The following is a 21,069-nucleotide window of genomic DNA, read 5'->3' as shown; positions in this document are numbered from 1 at the left end:
ACTCGCTCGATGGCACAGCTGCCTGTGACCAAAGTGACGAGAGGATAATGGAGATTTTGATTCTCTGCGTACACTTTTGGACACTGGACACTTGTGGATTGTGTGAGGCCCACTGATATCTGAGCGCTATGTGACACGCTCGATGGCACAGCTGCCTGTGACCAAAGTGACGAGAGGATAATGGAGATTTTGAATCTCTGCGTACACTTTTGGACACTGGACACTTGTGGATTGTGTGAGGCCCACTGATATCTGAGCGCTATGTGACACGCTCGATGGCACAGTTGCCTGTGACCAAAGTGACGAGAGGATAATGGAGATTTTGATTCTCTGCGTACACTTTTGGACACTGGACACTTGTAGATTGTGTGAGGCCCACTGATATCTGAGCGCTATGTGACTCGCTCGATGGCACAGCTGCCTGTGACCAAAGTGACGAGAGGATAATGGAGATTTTGAATCTCTGCGTACACTTTTGGACACTGGACACTTGTGGATTGTGTGAGGCCCACTGATATCTGAGCGCTATGTGACACGCTCGATGGCACAGCTGCCTGTGACCAAAGTGACGAGAGGATAATGGAGATTTTGAATCTCTGCGTACACTTTTGGACACTGGACACTTGTAGATTGTGTGAGGCCCACTGATATCTGAGCGCTATGTGACACGCTCGATGGCACAGCTGCCTGTGACCAAAGTGACGAGAGGATAATGGAGATTTTGAATCTCTGCGTACACTTTTGGACACTGGACACTTGTAGATTGTGTGAGGCCCACTGATATCTGAGCGCTATGTGACACGCTCGATGGCACAGCTGCCTGTGACCAAAGTGACGAGAGGATAATGGAGATTTTGAATCTCTGCGTACACTTTTGGACACTGGACACTTGTAGATTGTGTGAGGCCCACTGATATCTGAGCGCTATGTGACACGCTCGATGGCACAGCTGCCTGTGACCAAAGTGACGAGAGGATAATGGAGATTTTGAATCTCTGCGTACACTTTTGGACACTGGACACTTGTAGATTGTGTGAGGCCCACTGATATCTGAGCGCTATGTGACACGCTCGATGGCACAGCTGCCTGTGACCAAAGTGACGAGAGGATAATGGAGATTTTGAATCTCTGCGTACACTTTTGGACACTGGACACTTGTGGATTGTGTGAGGCCCACTGATATCTGAGCGCTATGTGACACGCTCGATGGCACAGCTGCCTGTGACCAAAGTGACGAGAGGATAATGGAGATTTTGAATCTCTGCGTACACTTTTGGACACTGGACACTTGTAGATTGTGTGAGGCCCACTGATATCTGAGAGCTAAGTGACTAGAGGATAAGGGAGATTGGATTGCTTTTAAAAAAGCAGTTTGCGGAGCAGTGGGTAAACAGCAATGCCAGCGTGTCAGCAAGCCTTAGAAGGCAGCCCAACAACCAACACCACTGATACACCACAATATAGCCTCCCCTTGCACTGCACACACAGTGACTTGTGTGTTGTGCAAGCCAAATCGCTAGCAGCAGAAGCAGTTCTTTTGTCTTCTTCCCTGCCTAACGCTCTCCCTACAGAATCAGCAGCAACCTCTCCCTATACTAAGATCGGCAGAAGTAAGATGGCGGTCGGCGTGCACGCCCTTTTATACCCCCTGTGATGCCCACCAAAGCAAGCCAATCACTTGCATGCCCTTCTGAAAGATGGTGGTGACCCGTGCCTAGGTCATCACGTTGCCCACAGTGTCCGTGGATCCTGATTGGCTGAAAAAGAGCGCAAAACAAACTTTTGAAACTCGACTTTGGCGCGTAAGTCGCCGACCTCGTGGCCGACCTCATCCTAGGGTCGGGTTTCATTTCATGAAACCCGACTTTGCCAAAAGTCGGCGACTTTTGAATTTTTTGTCGACCCGTTTCGCTCAACTCTATTGGGGACTATTGATAGGGGCTACTATTCAACTATGCTACCCCGTTTATAAAGTAGGTGCAGATAATATGGAAGCTGGAGTCGACTTTCTGAAATATCGCTGCTCTCCTGTGCAGTGAAATGATGAAATGCGTATGTTATTGGGATTCGGAGCAATCTCTTTTGTGCAGCCGCTGACATAGAAACAAATGACAGCCTTGTTACGAGCAGAGCTGTTCATTCATTTAACTAAATACACAAATGAGGCATTTTCTTCTGGTTTTGATGCTGTTTATCTATAAATGTGGCAGTTTACTTGCAGCGAATTCAAAACAGCACAGCATGAAATATTATATAAAAATGAGACCATTAACCGCGGCGCTATGTTCAAGGTGGATTCAGTATGGAAATTGCCAGACACAAACATTTATGCCGATGCTATCTCACAGTGGTAATCGTGTAACATGGGGAAAGGTTTGAAAGGCGAGAAGTGAAAGATGCAAAGCAAAAGTAGTAAACCAGACTCCAAATTTAAATGTACTGATCCTTTCACACAAAACTTGTTAAAAAAAAATGGTCTTGGTGGCATCATCCCCCACAAGTTAAATTTGCTTCTGGTGGACATACCAGTGTAATATATCCAAAAACGATTTCAGTTCTCATACTTTGTAAATTGCCATCCATTCTTTTTGAGTGGGTGAATTCTCTTAATTCTTTCTAAGCATTCTGCCTGCACCATAGATGTAGAAACTTCCTTTCTCCTAACTTCTGAGAATACGTAGCTCCTGCCATTGTCCATTGGCCTGACTGCTCTAAACTAAAAGCTCGCCTCTATGTTGTGCCAGCTTGTAGTGTGCCGGGGGAGAAGAGTCACAGAAACAAAGATCCTCCCAGCCTTCCTACAAAAGAGACAATTACTTCTACAATTTTACAGAACCAAAGTTCAGGTCCCCATTGACTTATATGGGTTAAATTTGGGTCACGTTTTGGTTCCCGAACCAAACTCTCAATTTCCGATCAACCCAGCGAACCCGAACTTCCACTGGTTCACTCATGCCTAGTTGATCATTTTGAATGATCGTCATTTACTAAATATTTTCTTAAAAATGAAATGATCTCTAGGTCTCCTGCTGCAGGGACCTACAATTTGCAACAGCAATTTTTTATTTCCCTGCAGCCCCATCATAAGGGAAATTAAGAGTATGACATGATATCCAATGAAATGTGGACTTCCATTGATCAGAGTGTTCGAAAAAGTCACCTTTAATTGTCACTGCTCCTAACATTTGGAAATACAGTATTGTACATTCCATGTATTTGATCCACTACTCCTGTTGTTTTTGGATCACAGAGCACATAAGAAACATTTGGGAAAAACTGTACAAAAATTGAACTATGTGAACCTCACTTAAACGAAAAAAAAAATATCATCACAATTTTAATATTGCTTGAATTTACAGTATTATATATTTCAACTAGCTTGTAGAAAAAAAGTTTGCAGGTTATGTAGCTTTTCCGGTTGACTGATGTGGAATTTTTCTAACTCAGAAAGATTATCTGTCGGTAATTTTTCTACAAAGTGCTGTAAAATGGCTGTACTCATACGTGACATGCTGATTTCTCTCCAATTCACAAAGATGAATTTATTTTCTCAGTTATGTCAAAAAGTAAAATAGTTGTTAAAAAGGTGATTTTGGACTTTAAAAAGAGAATACTTTAATCTACCAATTACCGTAATTTAAAAGCAAGAAAATTTTTATAAAATTACTGTATGCTTGCCAACAGGAACATACTGTACATAGAGGAGAGCGGGACACTCAGAAAAGCTGAAAATGAGCCTCTCACCTTGTTTTTACTGGTTTTTGCCACCATCACAAACCTTTATTTCTCAAAATGAGTTAGTCCCCCTACAATATGCAACTCCTTCCAGCACCATGAAGGGGACAGGGGGACAAGACCTTCAGGTTGCACTCTTTTACTGTTGAGGTTCCCATAGAAATAGAAAACTTTGCTTGATATTATTCAAGAGGTAACATCAGAGGCGCCATTTGAAGGTTCTCAGATCTGTAACAGGGCCCAGACCTGCCATGTACCATTTATAGTATCACATTTACCAACTTTTAGGCAGGTTCCACCACACAGGTTAGTGAATGTAAAATCACCATTTTGCCACACTCCCTACATGCCTAGTTCATGCTTCTTACATGGAAGAACCCTTCCAGAAGCCATGCTTTTTGGTCCATTTCGGAAGGATTTGGTGTGCACTGTTAAATGTACCAATGTTCCTAAGAATCTGGGAGTTTTCTACTTTTTCCTAGAGTCTCTGGGATGATCTAGAAAGGTTGACAAGTATTAATAATACTAGTGTTTTCTTATCTGGCAAGAGGTCTTTGGGCCTCCTCAGGAACCAAGACCTGGATGAGGCTATTACGTCTTCACTCCTGCCTAAAATGTATGAATAATGGTCAATGCTATATCTAATAGAAACCAAACATGGTGGTTTCAAGAACTATTCTTCGAGTTCCTGTGTTTCACCATCCACTTTCATTGAGCATTGAATCAAGTTAAAATAATTTTCTGGCTTAGATTATTCACATACCACTCCATATTTAGGATCCCAACAATAGGAGTCAATCACAATCAGCTCAGGTTGCATAGGTAACTGGTAAGTAAATACAGGTTATGTTAAAAATGGATTTTCCCCATATTGCAAGTTAGTCCCTACCTGTATACTAAGGGATATCCTACTGATCATTGGGGGTCTGACTGCTGAGAATTCCAGCGATCCAAATTATGGGGCTCTATTATCTCCACTTCATTCATTGTCTATGGGACTGCCAGAAATAACTAAGTACACTGTTCTAGATGTTGGCAGACTACACTAGGTCTCCACTCAATTGGTAGCTGTTTATTCATGTTTTTGTCCATTTTGAAAGATTAAAATTGCCCTCTAATTCCTCTCCAATAAACCGGTCACAATTTAAAGGGAACTTGCCAGTCAATTCATGCTGCATTATACACGGGCAGCATGAATAAAAGCTGCTTACTTTGAAATGCTCCCCCAAACCCAAAAAATTTAAGGATCTGACTATGGACGCTAGGCAGAGAGAAAGCTAGTCTGCTGCAGACCCTAACCGACTTCTTTCCCCTCTACTACAAGTGTTTGACAGGTATATGGAGAAGAGACCTGTCAATCAACTAGAGTGATGAAAGGAGTAGATGGCACTGGACTGTTCTCATCTCTGACAATGATCCCCAGCTGGATTTTTGCACTTTGTTTTCTCCTAAATGCCAGAGCGTAGATCTGAATATAACCTGTCAAGGTTGTTAGCACGTTAGCATCCTCACATAATTTTTTCCAATCTAACCTGGGTTGCATCTCTGTAGGCTTGTACAGCTGCTCCAGTTTCCTCAAGCTCTCTCTGCTCACTCTCATATTGGCCCTAGTGTACATGTGTGCTTGATAAATTAGTTTGGCCTTTGGAACAGTGATTGATGTAAGCGCCTTCTTTATAAAGTATTATGGTTATGTCAGAGCAATAAAAAATGGGAACATAAAGTTTGGGAATAGTTGACATCAGAGTTAGTTGTAGTAAAGATTATTAGAAATTGAAGGAAATAGGGGTGAACAATATAAAGTTTGGCTTCGTTTTTACTCCATGATAAGCTCTAAAATCTTTTTTTATTTTCAGGAGATTGTTCTGCATGCTGGGGAGGGTGGAAGTACACTCCTAAAGATCAACAGTTTAGGCCTGCAGCACAAAATGACAGTCCTAACCAAGTACATGTGCTTGGTGCTCCCTTAACCACTCTCTACTTTGATTTGTAAAGCCAGAGAAGGGCAGACAAGTAGGTGGGAAGGTGCACTTATCTGTTTGGCTACACCAAGGGTGCACCAAGTACCTGTGCTTGGTTAGGACTAGTGTTGAGCGATACCACCCGATACTGAAAAATATCGTATCGGAATGGATCGGCCGATCTAAAAAAAGTATCGGGTATCGCCGATTCCGATCCCGGAAGTCCCATTCAAGTCAATGGAACAGAAATATCGGAATTAAAAAAAACCCTTTCTTTCCCTGTTGGTTAATTCTACATGGAGAAAAACAACTAATAATAATGTAGAATGTATTGTGGGAGGTGTAGGAGACATTAAAGCCATAGAGGTTTAGCCCAATCAAATGGAATAGCAGGAATTTTTTTTTTTTTTTAAAGACGTTCGTAGTTACAAAGATATTGACTATGTTAAAGTCTTTAATTTTTGTCAGATATGTATGTTTCACTACTTCCATGCTCTTCACCTTCTTTTTTACTTCTCCCACACTTTCTCCTTCATCATCTTCAGCAGCAGCAGCAGCAGTATCCTTCTTCTTCTTCTTCTTCTTCTTCTTCTTCTTCTTCTTCTTCTTCTTCTTCTTCTTCTTCTTCTTCCTATTCTTCTTCTTCTTCCTATTCTTCTTTTTCTTCCTATTCTTCTTCTTCTTCCTACTCTTCTTCATCATATTCTTATTTGTGTCAGGCATTCCTGTAGTTGTTATCTCTAAAAGTTTGAAGATTACAGCTTCCGTTCAGCCTGTCACAAAAGATTTACAACAGGATTTGTCCACGTTCAGTTTGGCCTGCAGCAGCAGGCCTTTTCCAGGGGCACCACGAGGAGGAACAGACCCACCCCCATACACTGCTTAGTCTTCTTCTGCTTATAAATTTGATTATCTCATTTGCTCAGATTTTTAGTCTTATGCTTAATGTTCTTCTGCTTTTGGTTTTTATGCTTCTTGGTCTTCTGTCTCTTGTTGTTCTGCATCTTGGTGGTTGTTTTCCTGTTTTTTGTCCTCTTGGTCATCTTCTTCAGGGTCATCTTTTAGGTATTCTTCTGTGTGGTCTTCAGGGTCATCGTCTTCAGGGTCATTGTCAGGGAGATCCAGAGTGAGAATCAAAAACCATTTCCACAAGCTTGAACTTTGAAAAGTAGCAGAAGTTACAAGAAGGCTGAGGAACTGGCGAAAACCAGCTGATTGTACTGGAACCCGGAGTGGCAGCAGAATGAACAAGAGCCAATGGCACATTCGTGGACGGTTACTAAGCAGGAGGTACCTGTGCTAAAAAGCACTACCAAGGACCAGCAGACGTTGCTGGAACTCGGATACCGAGAAGGAGGCACCTAGGCCAAAGGCTCTGCTGAGAGCAAGCTGACGGTGCTGGAACCCTGATGGGTAGCAGAAGCTGCAAGAGCAAATGACACTAGCGAGGACCAGCTGACAGTGCTGGAACCCAGAGGGGCAGCAGAAGGAACAAGAGCCAATGGGACAACCGTGGACCAGCTGACGGTGCTAGAACACGGTTTCTAAGCAGGAGGTACCTGTGCTAAAAAGCACTACCAAGGACGAGCAGACGTTGCTGGAACTCGGATACCATGAAGGAGGCACGTAGGCCAAAGGCTCTGCCGAGAACCAGCTGACGGTGCTGGAACCCGGATGGGTAGCAGAAGGTACCCAGGAAAAAAACAAAGTTGCAAGGCCGTGAGCCGGCCGCAGTTACCGAAACCCACAGTTCTACAGGGGGTGCTTGTCCTATTGGCACTACGGAACCAGCCTTTATTACCAGAACCCGCAGCCCACATAGGAAGCATCGAAACTGCAGGCACCCTAGACTCGGCTAAGCCAACCGCAACACGACAGGACAACGTATAGGTGGCAAAGTGACATTGACACTACCCGGAAACAGCAGGCGTGCTGGAACAAGGCTGGGCAGGAGGGAGTGCCCATGCCAAAGACACTTCCGAGAACCAGCTGACGGTGCTGGAACCCGGAGGGGCAGCAGAAGGAACAAGAGCCAATGGCACAACCGTGGACCAGCTGACGTTGCTGGAACACGGTTACTAAGCAGGAGGTACCTGTGCTAAAAAAGCACTACCAAGGACCAGCAGACGTTGCTGGAACTCGGATACCATGAAGGAGGCACCTAGGCCAAAGGCTCTGCCGAGAAACAGCTGACGTTGCTGGAACCCGGCTGGGCAGGAGGGAGTACCCGTGGCAAACACACTTCTGAGCAGCAACATGCGATGTTGAAGCCCAGGGGTCAATCAGGCAGCAGGCTGAGGCCAACTTGGAGCGAGTTTTATATTGGTTGTACACAACTACTGATTGTAACCGTGATCCACTTTGGCCTCTGGCTCTACTGTCTCTAGTATTTCCCCTGGCCTCCAACCACGGCAGTTGCTGCTCTGCAGAGTTGTCTGCACAATCCACACTTGTTCCTGAGTTACTGGGGCTCAGTCACGTCAATTGATCCCCTGATGTGTGTCTGGCAAGGTGTCCTGCTCTGTCAACATTCCCACAACTATTAATGGGAATGGAGACAGAGCAGGAGACATTGCCGGACACACCACAGGGGATCAACTGACGTGACTGAGCCCCAGTAACACAGTAACAAGTGTGGATTGTGCAGACGGCACATCAGAGCAGCGACTGGTGGGTTTGGAGGCCAGGGGCCAGAGGCCTAAGTGGACCACGGGTAAAAGTCAGTAGTAGTGTGATGTTGGAGGCAGCAGGAGACTTTGCCATCCGCACAGCAGGGGAACAGCTGGCGTTACTGAACCCCACAGACACAGGAGCGAGTGTTTCTATCTGTGCGGACGGCACTTCCAAACTACAACTGGCTGTGTTGAAGCCCAGGATCAATGCTCAGAGCAGGCTGAGGCCTACTTGGAGCAAGTGGAAAATAACATGTTGTGTGATGTTGGAGGCAGCAGGAGACTTTGTCATCCACACAGCAGGGGAACAGCTGGCATTACTGAACCCCACTAACACAGGAGCTAGTGTGTGTTTCTCTGTTAAGACGGCACTTCTGAACACCAACTGGCATTGTTGGAGCCCAGGATGAGGCATGGAGTTGGCTGAGGCCAACTTCCAGCACGTTTTATAGAGGTTGTAGACTACTACTGATTGTAACCGTGCTCCATTTAGGCCTCTGGCTCCACTGTCTCTAGTATTTCCCCAGGCCTCCAACCCCGTGAGTGACAGCTCTGAAGTGGCGTCAGCACAATCCACACTTGTTCCTGTGTTACTTGGCCTCAGTCCCGTCAGTTGATCCCCCGATGTGTGTCCGGCAAGGTCTCCTGCTCTGTCCTCATTCACACTACTAGTAATGGGAATGTGGACAGAGCAGGAGACCTTTTACCGACACACGTCAGGGGATCAACTGACGTGACTGAGGCCAAGTAACACAGGAACAAGTGTGGATTGTGCTGACGCCACTTCAGAGCTGTCACTCGCGGGGTTGGAGGCCAGGGGAAATACTAGAGACAGGGGAGTCAGAGGCCTAAGTGGAGCTTGGTTAAAAATCAGTTGTAGTTTGAATGTGGATGGAGCAGGAGACTTTGCCGTCCACACAGCAGGGGAGCAGCTGGCATTACTGAACCCCACTAACACAGGAGCGAGTGTTTCTATCTGTGCGGACGACACTTCCAGGCTACAACTGGCTGTGTTGTAGCCCAGGATCAATGCTCCGAGCAGGCTGAGGCCTACTTGGAGCGAGGAGAAAAAGCGTTGTAGTGTGAGTTTGGAGGCAACTGGAGACTTTGCCATCCACACAGCAGGGGAACAGCTGGCATTACTGAACCCCACTGACACAGGAGCGAGTGTTTCTATCTGAGCGGACGGCACTTCCAAGCTACAACTGGCTGTGTTGAAGCCCAGGATCAATGCTCCGAGCAGGCTGAGGCCTACTTAGAGCAAGTGGAAAATAACATGTAGTGTGATGTTGGAGGCAGCAGGAGACTTTGCCATCCGCACAGCAGGGGAAAAGCTGGCGTTACTGAACCCCACAGACACAGGAGCGAGTGTTTCTATCTGTGCGGACGGCACTTCCAGGCTACAACTGGCTGTGTTGTAGCCCAGGATGAAGCATGCAGCAGGCAGAGGACAATTTGCAGCTGGTTTTATAGAGGTTGTAGACTACTACTGATTGTCGCCGTGCTCCACTATGACCTCCGGCTCCACTTTCTCTAGTATTTCTCCAGGCCAACAACCCCGCCAGTTACAGCTGTGAAGTGGCGTCTGCACAATCCACACTTGTTCCTGATTTACTGTGGCTCAGTCCCGTCTGTTGATCCCCTGATGTGTGACTGGCAAGCTCTCCTGCTCAGTCCTCATTCACACTACTAGTATGTGAATGTGGAGAGAGCAGGAGACATTGCCGGACACACTTCAGGGGATCAACTGACGGGACTGAGCCACAGTAACTCAGGAACAAGTGTGGATTGTGCAGACGCCACTTCACAGCTGTAACTGGCGTGGTTGTTGGCCAGGGGAAATACTAGAGACAGTGGAGCCAGAGGCCTAAGTTGACCAAAGTTACAAATCTGTAGTAGTTTGCATGTGGAGGCAGCAGGAGACTTTGCCGTCCACACAGCAGGGGAACAGCTGACGTTACTGAACCCCACTAACACAGGAGCTAGTGTGTTTTTCTCTGCGGAGACGGCACTTCTGAACACCAACTGGCGATGTTGGAGCCCAGGATGAGGCATGGAGCAGGCTGAGGCCTGATGGTGTTGGCATGTGTATGGAGCAGGAGACATTGCCGTCCACACAGCAGGGGAACAGCTGGCATTACTGAACCCCACTGACACAGGAGCTAGAGTGTTTTTCTCTGCGGAGACGGCACTTCTGAACACCAACTGGCGTTGTTGGAGCCCAGGATGAGGCATGGAGCAGGCTGAGACCTGATGGTTTTGGCATGTGTATGGAGCAGGAGACATTGCCGTCTACACAGCAGGGGAACAGCTGGCGTTACTGAACCCCACTAACACAGGAGCGAGTGTTTCTATCTGTGCGGACGGCACTTCCAGGCTACAACTGGCTGTGTTGTAGCCCAGGATGAAGCATGCAGCAGGCGGAGGACAACTTGCAGCTGGTTTTATAGATGTTGTAGACTACTAGTGATTGTCGCTGTGCACCACTATGGCCTGTGGCTCCACTGTCTCTAGTATTTCCCCAGGCCAACAACCCCGCCAGTTACAGCTGTGAAGTGGCGTCTGCACAATCCACACTTGTTCCTGCGTAACTGTGGCTCAGTCCTGTCTGTTGATCCCCTGATGTGTGTCTGGCAAGCTCTCCTGCTCAGTCCTCATTCACACTACTAGTATGTGAATGTGGAGAGAGCAAGAGACCTTGCCGGACACACATCAGGGGATCAACTGACGGGACTGAGCCACAGTAACTCAGGAACAAGTGTGGATTGTGCAGACGCCACTTCACAGCTGTAACTGGCGTGGTTGTTGGCCAGGGGAAATACTAGAGACAGTGGAGTCATAGGCCTAAGTTGACCAAAGTTACAAATCTGTAGCAGTTTGCATGTGGAGGCAGCAGGAGACTTTGCCGTCTACACAGCAGGGAAACAGCTGGCATTACTGAACCCCACTAACACAGGAGCTTGTGTGTTTTTCTCTGTGAAGACTGCACTTCTGAACACCAACTGGCGTTGTTGGAGCCCAGGATGAGGCCTGCTGTTTTTTGAATGTGGAGGCAGCATGAGACATTGCCGTCCACACAGCAGGGGAACAGCTGACGTTACTGAACCCCACTAACACAGGAGCTAGTGTGTTTTTCTCTGTGAAGATGGCACTTCTGAACACCATCTGGCGTTGTTGGAGCCCAGGAAGAGGCATGGAGCAGGCTGAGGCCTGATGGTGTTGGCATGTGGAGGCAGCAGGAGACTTTGCCGTCTACACAGCAGGGGAACAGCTGGCATTACTGAACCCCACTAGCACAGGAGCTAGTGTGTTTTTCTCTGTGAAAACGGCACTTCTGAACACCAACTGGCGTTGTTGGAGCCCAGGATGAGGCATGGAGCAGGCTGAGGCCTGCTGTTTTTTGGCATGTGGACGCAGCAGGAGACTTTGCCATCTACACAGCAGGGGAACAGCTGGCATTACTGAACCACACTAACACAGGAGCTAGTGTGTTTTTCTCTGTGAAGACGGTACTTCTGAACACCAACTGACGTTGTTGGAGCCCAGGATGAGGCCTGGAGCAGGCTGAGGCCTGATGGTGTTGGCATGTGGAGGCAGCAGGAGACTTTGCCGTCTACACAGCAGGGGAACAGCTGGCATTACTGAACCCCACTAACACAGGAGCTAGTGTGTTTTTCTCTGCGGAGACGGCACTTCTGAACACCAACTGGCGTTGTTGGAGCCCAGGATGAGGCATGGAGCAGGCTGAGGCCTGATGGTGTTGGCATGTGTATGGAGCAGGAGACATTGCCGTCTACACAGCAGGGGAACAGCTGGCGTTACTGAACCCCACTAACACAGGAGCGAGTGTTTCTATCTGTGCGGACGGCACTTCCAGGCTACAACTGGCTGTGTTGTAGCCCAGGATGAAGCATGCAGCAGGCGGAGGACAACTTGCAGCTGGTTTTATAGAGGTTGTAGACTACTACTGATTGTCGCCGTGCTCCACTATGGCCTCCGGCTCCACAGTCTCTAGTATTTCCCTAGGCCAACAACCCCGCCAGTTACAGCTGTGAAGTGGCGTCTGCACAATCCACACTTGTTCCTGTGTAACTGTGGCTCAGTCCCGTCTGTTGATCCCCTGATGTGTGTCTGGCAAGCTCTCCTGCTCAGTCCTCTCACACTACTAGTAATGTGAATGTGGACAGAGCAAGAGACCTTGCCGGACACACATCAGGGGATCAACTGACGGGACTGAGCCACAGTAACTCAGGAACAAGTGTGGATTGTGCAGACGCCGCTTCACAGCTGTAACTGGCGTGGTTGTTGGCCAGGGGAAATACTAGAGACAGTGGAGCCAGAGGCCTAAGTTGACCAAAGTTACAAATCTGTAGTAGTTTGCATGTGGAGGCAGCAGGAGACTTTGCCGTCTACACAGCAGGGGAACAGCTGGCATTACTGAACCCTACTAACACAGGAGCTAGTGTGTTTTTCTCTGTGAAGACGGCACTTCTGAACACCAACTCGCGTTTTTGGAGCCCAGGATGAGGCATGGAGCAGGCTGAAGCCTGATGGTGTTGGCATGTGGAGGCACAGGAGACTTTGCCGTCTACACAGCAGGGGAACAGCTGGCATTACTGAACCCCACTAACACAGGAGCTAGTGTGTTTTTCTCTGTGAAGACGGCACTTCTGAACACCAACTGGCGTTGTTGGAGCCCAGGATGAGGCATGGAGCAGGCTGAGGCCTGCTGTTTTTTGGCATGTGGAGGCAACAGGAGACTTTGCCATCTACACAGCAGGGGAACAGCTGGCATTACTGAACCCCACTAACACAGGAGCTAGTGTGTTTTTCTATGTGAAGACGGCACTTCTGAACACCAACTGGCATTGTTGGAGCCCAGGATGAGGCATGGACCAGGCTGAGGCCTGCTGTTTTTTGGCATGTGGAGGCAGCAGGAGACTTTGCCGTCTACACAGCAGGGGAACAGCTGGCATTACTGAACCCCACTAACACAGGAGCTAGTGTGTTTTTCTCTGTGAAGACGGCACTTCTGAACACCAACTAGCGTTGTTGGAGCCCAGGATGAGGCATGGAGCAGGCTGAGGCCTGCTGTTTTTTGGCATTTGGAGGCAGCAGGAGACTTTGCCATCTACACAGCAGGGGAACAGCTGGCATTACTGAACCCCACTAACACAGGAGCTAGTGTGTTTTTCTCTGTGAAGACGGCACTTCTAAACACCAACTGACGTTTTTGGAGCCCAGGATGAGGCCTGGAGCAGGCTGAGGCCTGATGGTGTTGGCATGTGGAGGCAACAGGAGACTTTGCCGTCTACACAGCAGGGGAACAGCTAGCATTACTGAACCCCACTAACACAGGAGCTAGTGTGTTTTTCTCTGTGAAGACAGCACTTCTGAACACCAACTGACGTTGTTGGAGCCCAGGATGAGGCATGGAGCTGGCTGAGGCCAACTTGCAGCATGTTTTATAGAGGTAGTAGACTACAACTGCTTGTAACCGTGCTCCACTATGGCCTCCGGCTCCAGTGTCTCTAGTATTTCCCCTGGCCTCCAACCCCGCCAGTGACAGCTCTGAAGTGGCGTCAGCACAATCCACACTTGTTCCTGTGTTATTTGGGCTCAGTCCCTTCAGTTGATCCCCTGATGTGTGTCCGGCAAGGTCTCCTGCTCTGTCCTCATTCACACTACTAGTAATGGGAATGTGGACAGAGCAGGAGACCTTGCCGGACACACATCAGGGGATCAACTGACGTGACTGAGGCCAAGTAACACTGGAACAAGTGTGGATTATGCAGACGCCACTTAAGAGCTGTCACTGGCAGGGTTGGAGGCCAGGGGAAATACTAGAGAAGGTGGAGCCAGAGGCCTAAGTGGAGCAGGGTTAGAAATCAGTAGTAGTTTGAATGTGGATGGAGCAGGAGACTTTGCCGTCCACACAGCAGGGGAGCAGCTGGCGTTACTGAACCCCACTAACACAGGAGCTAGTGTTTTTCTCTGTGCAGACGACACATCTGAGCAACAACTGGCTGTTTTGAAGCCCAGGGATTATAGTTCAGGTGGTAGAAACATGAACACAACAGGAGACCCGGATACAGCTGCCAACCAATTATTTAGTCTGGAAGAGGACTGGCAAATTCTGGGGAGATCCAGGCCTTGTTCATTTTCAGAAAAGTAAGCCGGTCGACGTTATCGGAAGAAAGTCGCTTGCGACGGTCTGTTAGTACACCACCTGCGGCACTAAAGATGTGTTCCGATAATACACTGGTAGCAGGGCAAGCCAGCACCTCCAATGCATTCTGGCTAAGCTCTGGCCATGTATCCAGCTTAGAGACCCAAAACTTGAAGGGGAAGAGCCATCTGGGAGTACACTGACAGAGCAATGTGATATACAATGTCTGCAAAATATGTTTTCTGTTGGACTGTGCTAGAATTCCTCCATCCTAGGACATTGTAAACTGTCAGTAGTAGGAATTCCTTCCCCCCAGGTTTTATCAACCCTGCCACTTCCTCTGGCAAAGCAGGAATGTTAATTAGCTAGGAGACTTCCTGTCACACCATTTGGCTCCTCTTCTCTCAGCTGAAAGAGAAAAAGTGCGGGAAAAACTCTTTGTTTGAAATCAGGAGTTAGAAGTAAACCTTTAAGAGCCTGCCCTGCGAAAACCGTACCAAGTAGAGATATGAAAATCATATTTTTGTAACCTGGGACCGCTCCAGCTTCGATACCGCGTATCTTTCGAAGTTCTACCCTGTCCAGAACATGAGATATGATTTGTTCCCAAATGGACGGTCATATCGCATAGATGTTTGATGTTTTCTTGATGGGCTCATTACACTGGGAAACATGATACCACTGATGAGTCCATACCAGCTTCTCCCATAAAGTTATAGCTAATCTAAGTTTTGTAGCCAAAACATAACTTGGATGAGAGAGGTGGGATCAACCCAGAATGCACCTCTCCATGATGTCACATAGGAAAGTCTATAAGGCATTCCCTGGGCAAACCAGCTCAGAAGAGCTCCAATCCTCGTGCTGACAAGAACTCCAGATGAGTGGAGATATGTGGCTCCGCCTTCTTTCTCAGCCGCATGGGTTTGCCTAACGAGTCATGAACAACCGTGAGTGTACCTCTGTTTTTAATCCCTTTATTTTATATCTGTACTGTACATAATTAGTGTCTCAATTTTATAGCAACTTTTATCTGTAACCACTGCCCTACTTTTTCGGGGAATAAATGATAAAATTATTTAGTTCTGTCTCTATGCTCTAAGAATCTAACTATACGCCTTTGATGGATAATCGCTACTAATTCAAGGGGTTTGCCACGGACCCTCTTAATTTAACACTGTGAATTAAGTAACCGTGACTGGTGGCAGCACGTTGTGCACGGCTATTGCGGCTTGCTGGCAGTACAGAAGGGTCTTATATTGCTTAATAAGGGGCTGCGGCCACAGCATTGATAATTCCCTTACTGCAGAAGCCTAATTGCCGGTTCACAACAGGCAGTCCGTCCGGCGACTAATTATCCTAGGTGCAGTTCCCTGACTGACCTGAGGGTAAGGGGGGCGCCGGAGAGCTGCGAGTTCCAAAGTGGAACTGAGAAAGTGGGATATACATAAATCCCCGCAGTACTTGGAAGATTGATAGCAGTGGTGGGGCATCCAAATTAAACTCCCCCTGCGGCAAATTGTAGAGCGAGAGTAGCTTGCTGGATATTTTTGTCACATGGTGCCAGTGGTGGGATAACTAAGATAAGCCCCAACTGTGCCTGTGATAACCATGTGCCGGCATTGTGTCTCGTCCCTCCGTCCGCTGATACAGCCGTGTCAGTGGTGGGACTGTGACATAGTGGTGACACAGGGTCCGCTGTCCGTCGCGTTTTGGTGGCAGCAGGACCCCCGTTAGTCGCCTCCGTATTTGGACGAACGGCGGTGGGCCGTTCGTCACATATTGGTGGCAGAGCGGTGGGATAATCCTAGAGCATTAGTGATTTGGTTTGAGCAATCATTCCTCTCACTAAAGACCTGCACGGTTCCTGCGGGAATCCTGCATCATAGGTTTTGGAGAACAGACTCAGTGGTTACTAGTCCTGAGACATTAGTGTGTACTTGCAAGTATTCCCTCCCTTTTCCTCCGTTTTTCTTTTCTGTCTTTTATTTGGCAACCATGGCTACGATGGGAGCAGAGTGGTATAAGCAGCATAACAAGGCATCTCTTATTGCCCTCTGCGGGGTGTGGCGGATCGACACCACGAACAAAAACAAAGCCCAAATGATCGCGGTTCTGGTGCAATGGGAAAACGACCAGAGCCCAGCGAAAGCAGAAGCGGGCTCAAGTAACAATGGGGCTGCAGCAGAGGCTCCACTCATGAGCGCTGGCCCCACATTCAACCATAACGGGGTGGACCCCTATCTGCAAATGGCCTTGGACGAACTCCCTGCCGAAGACAGTGAGGGTCGTCTGACACTGATCCGGCAATATCGGCAGGAGGCCCAGGCCGAGCGTCAAGCCCAGGCTGAGAGAGCCGAACGTGAGCGTCAAGCCCAGGCTGAGAGAGCTGAACGCCATGCAGAAGCTCAGAGGGCCCATGAGCTGGAGATGCTCCAGCGGGGGTGGAATGCCCCCACAGCCCGAACCAGTGAGCCCAGCAGCGTCCAGACTCCTAAACCCCGGACAGAGCATTTTCCCTTGATGGAAAAGGACGGGGACTTGGACACGTTTCTGCGAGCCTTTGAGAAAGCCTGCAGACAGTACCGACTGCCCGAAGACCAAAGGGCCAGGTACTTGACCCCAGGGCTAAAAGGCAAAGCTCTGGAGGCGTTTGCTTCTCTTCCGCCAGCGCATGATGATGACTATCGCGCCAAAAAGGAGGCGCTGATCGCCAAATATCGGCTGACACCTGAGGTATACCGAAAGAAGTTCCGACACCTCCAACGTGGCCCACATGATAGCTACAGTGATGTGGTGCAAGGACTCAGGACCCACTTTGACCAGTGGATCCATGGACTGTCCGTTGAATCCTTTGAGCAGCTACGGGACCTGATGATCAAAGACCAGTTCCTGCATCTCTGCCCAGCTGAGGTCCGACAGTTCATCCTGGACCGCGAACCAACGAACGCGGACAAAGCGGCGCAGATCGCTGACAACTACGAGGCCAACCGGAAGCCCGAGATGCGGAGGCCAGTGCCACCAGCTGGAAAGGGGGTAAGCCTGCAACCAACCCCAGTGCCCCAGCTAGCCGTCCCTCCGGAGGCCCAGTCCCTGTTGCCAACAGCAGGCCGGCTACTGACAGTCGCCTGTGTCACCTCTGCAAGCGGCCTGGTCACTTCTCTTACACCTGTCCGGATAGGCCGAAGAACCCCCCAGCCAAGGCCCCCGGGCCCAACGCCTCTGTTCTTTTGGTGGGAGGTGTGGTTGGGAGGGCTGACGACAACGTTCAACCTGTTCAGGTGGGGGCCCGTCTTGCTACAGGCCTCAAGGACACCGGGGCTGAATGAACCCTCATCCGTCCTGGACTGGCGGCCCCTGAAGAGTTTGTTGAGGGGAAAACCCTGACTGTCACCGGGATTGGAGGCACCCGTTGTCCCTTGCCAGTGGCCCGGGTTTTTCTTGATTGGGGTGCCGGGAGCGGGTTGAGGGAGGTGGGAGTGTCTGAAAACCTGCCCACTGATGTTTTATTGGGGACTGACTTGGGGAGGATGGTTGCATACTATGTCCCTGACACCCTTCCCCAAACTGATAATAAGGGTAACGTTAACCCTGATGATGTTGATGATGGGAAACTGAATGTGTTACCTGCTAATGCCTTGATGAGTAATGATGCAACTAACAACCATTCTTTCCCCAGGTATGATGCTGATGCTGATGTGAATGTACCAAAGCAAACTGATAACCATTCTTTTCCTAGGAAGGATGATGATGATGTTGATGTATCTGTGCCGACTGAACCCGTTAACCCTTTCTTTGAAACGGTAGATGTGTCCACAGGTACCGAGGTGCTCAGCCCCGTCACTCTGCGGAGTGAGACGGCTGAGGAACCCCTGGCAGGAGCAAGCAACGGTGCTCAAGGAAATGGGGAGGTGCATGGGGACCATGAGGAAGGTAATGCCATGCAGCTGACCAGTGCCACCGAGGAAGGTAACTGGCCCATAAGTAGCACTGCTCCTGAAGTGTTGGGGGTGGATGGGGAGGTAGAGCCCAGGGCAGCACCGGCTGGTGGGTCTGTAGAAATCCCCAGGGAGGCAGCATACATAGCAGCTGTCACACGCAGTCAGAGTGCCCAGATCGCAGGTAACGCACTGTCTTCTGGACCCTCTGCTGCTACAGGAGAGACTGAACCAGAGGTGAACCCAGAGCCGGTTCCAGAGGGTCCCAGTAAAGAGGGGACCCTGACGTCACTTCTGGCAGCCTCCAGCATGGAGTTCCAGGCTGCTCTGCACTCAGATGCCAGCCTGGAGAAATTGAGAGGTCTCGCCAAGACGCCCACCTCCGAGTCTGATAAGGAGAAGGTGTTCTGGGAACGAGGAAGGTTGTACCGGGAGACAGTACCCGGAGATCCTAAAATGGAGTGGTTGAGGGAAAGACAGCTGGTCGTCCCCTATCAGTTCAGAACTGAGTTGTTGCGGATTGCCCATGAGATTCCACTCGCTGGACACTTGGGGATCAGCAAAACAAAGGCACGGCTGTCTCAACACTTCTATTGGCCCAAGATGGGGACAGATGTAACACACTACTGCCGCTCCTGCGCCACCTGTCAAAAAGTGGGTAAGGCGGGGCCTGCTCTTAAGGCTCCCCTTATTCTTTTGCCGGTGATAGAGGAGCCTTTCCAGAGAATCGCGGTGGACATTGTAGGACCGCTGTCCGTCCCCAGCAGCTCCGGAAAGCGATACATTCTCACCGTGGTAGACTACGCTACCCGGTACCCAGAGGCAGTAGCTCTGTCTTCAATAAGGGCAGATAAGGTGGCTGACGCACTGGTGACCATCTTTTCAAGAGTAGGATTTCCCAGGGAGATGCTTACCGATCAAGGGCCCCAATTCATGTCTCGCCTAATGGAGGCTCTCTGTGAGAAAATGCAGGTGACGCACCTGGTATCGAGTGCGTATCACCCACAGACTAATGGTTTGTGTGAACGCTTCAACGGTACCCTCAAACAGATGCTCCGCATACTGGTTGAGACCCAAGGGCGCGACTGGGAGCGGTACCTCCCACACCTGCTGTTCGCTTACAGAGAAGTTCCGCAGGCCTCGACCGGGTTCTCCCCCTTCGAGCTCCTGTATGGCAGGCGAGTCCGGGGACCCCTTGGGTTGATAAGAGAATCCTGGGAAGATGAGCCAAACCCCACAGAAGTGTCCATCGTGGATTATGTCATGCGCTTCCGTGACAAGATGCAGACCTTGACGCAGTTGGTACATGACAACATGACGCAGGCTCAGGCTGACCAGAAGCACTGGTACGACCAGAACGCCCGGGAGCGGACCTACCAGGTGGGTCAAAAGGTGTGGGTGCTGGTCCCTGTACCAACGGATAAGCTTCAGGCAGCCTGGGAAGGCCCGTACGTCATCCACCAACAGCTCAACCCGGTCACCTACGTGGTCACGCTTGACCATGCTCGGGGTAGGCGCAAGGCCTTTCACGTCAACATGCTGAAGGCGCACTACGAACGTGAAGCTTGCGTCCTACCGGTCTGCAATCTGCCAGAGGATGGGGAGGAAGATCCCCTCCTGGACATGCTGGCCCAGGCCAAGGCCAATGGGTCCATTGAGGACATGGAGATAAGTGGTTCGCTCACCGTGTCCCAGCGGTTGCAGTTGATGGCCACCCTGGAACTCTTCCGGCCCGTGTTCACCAACCAACCGGGGAGGACGGAGTTAGCGGTTCATGAGGTGGACACCGGGAATCACGCCCCATTACGGCGAACACCTTATCGGATCTCTGAAACAGTGCAACAAGTCATGCGCCAAGAGATCGATGAGATGTTAAGGCTGGGGGTGATTCGACGGTCAAAAAGCGCGTGGGCTTCACCTGTAGTCCTCGTGCCTAAAAAGGATCGAACCACCCGGTTCTCCGTGGACTACAGGGGGCTCAACGCCATCACAACCTCTGATGCCCACCCGATGCCGTGCATCGAGGATCTGCTCGAGCGGTTGACAAACGCCAACTACATATCCATCATGGATTTGAGTCGGGGATACTGGCAGATTCCCCTGAGCTCTGAGGCGCAGGAGAAATCCGCCTTTATCACCCCCTTTGGACTGTACGAGTCCATGGTCATGCCCTTCGGCATGAAGAATGCCCCTGCCACTTTCCAGCGGATGGTCAACCACCTGCTTCGGGGACTGGAGGAGTACGCGGTAGCGTACTTAGACGATATTGCTGTCTTCAGTTCCACCTGGGAGGAACACCTTCATCACCTCCAGGAGGTGCTCAAGCGTCTTCACCAGGCAGGCCTGACCATCAAGCCGGGGAAGTGCCAGATGGGCATGAGCTTGGTCCACTACCTGGGGCACCGGGTAGGCGGGGGTTTCATGAGTCCGGAGCCAGAAAAAGTGGACGCAATCGTGTCCTGGCCCACCCCCAGGACCAAGAAACAGGTGAAGTCCTTCTTGGGCACTGCAGGGAACTATAGCCGGTTCATACAGGACTATAGCGCCCTTGCCAAACCCTTGACTGACCTCACCAAGCAGAGGCTACCCCAAACAGT

The sequence above is a fragment of the Dendrobates tinctorius genome, unplaced genomic scaffold (assembly GCF_039654945.1).
Source record: "Dendrobates tinctorius isolate UK_male_01 unplaced genomic scaffold, ASM3965494v1 ptg000202l, whole genome shotgun sequence".
NCBI lineage: Eukaryota > Metazoa > Chordata > Amphibia > Anura > Dendrobatidae > Dendrobates > Dendrobates tinctorius.
This window is presented reverse-complemented; position numbering follows the sequence as displayed.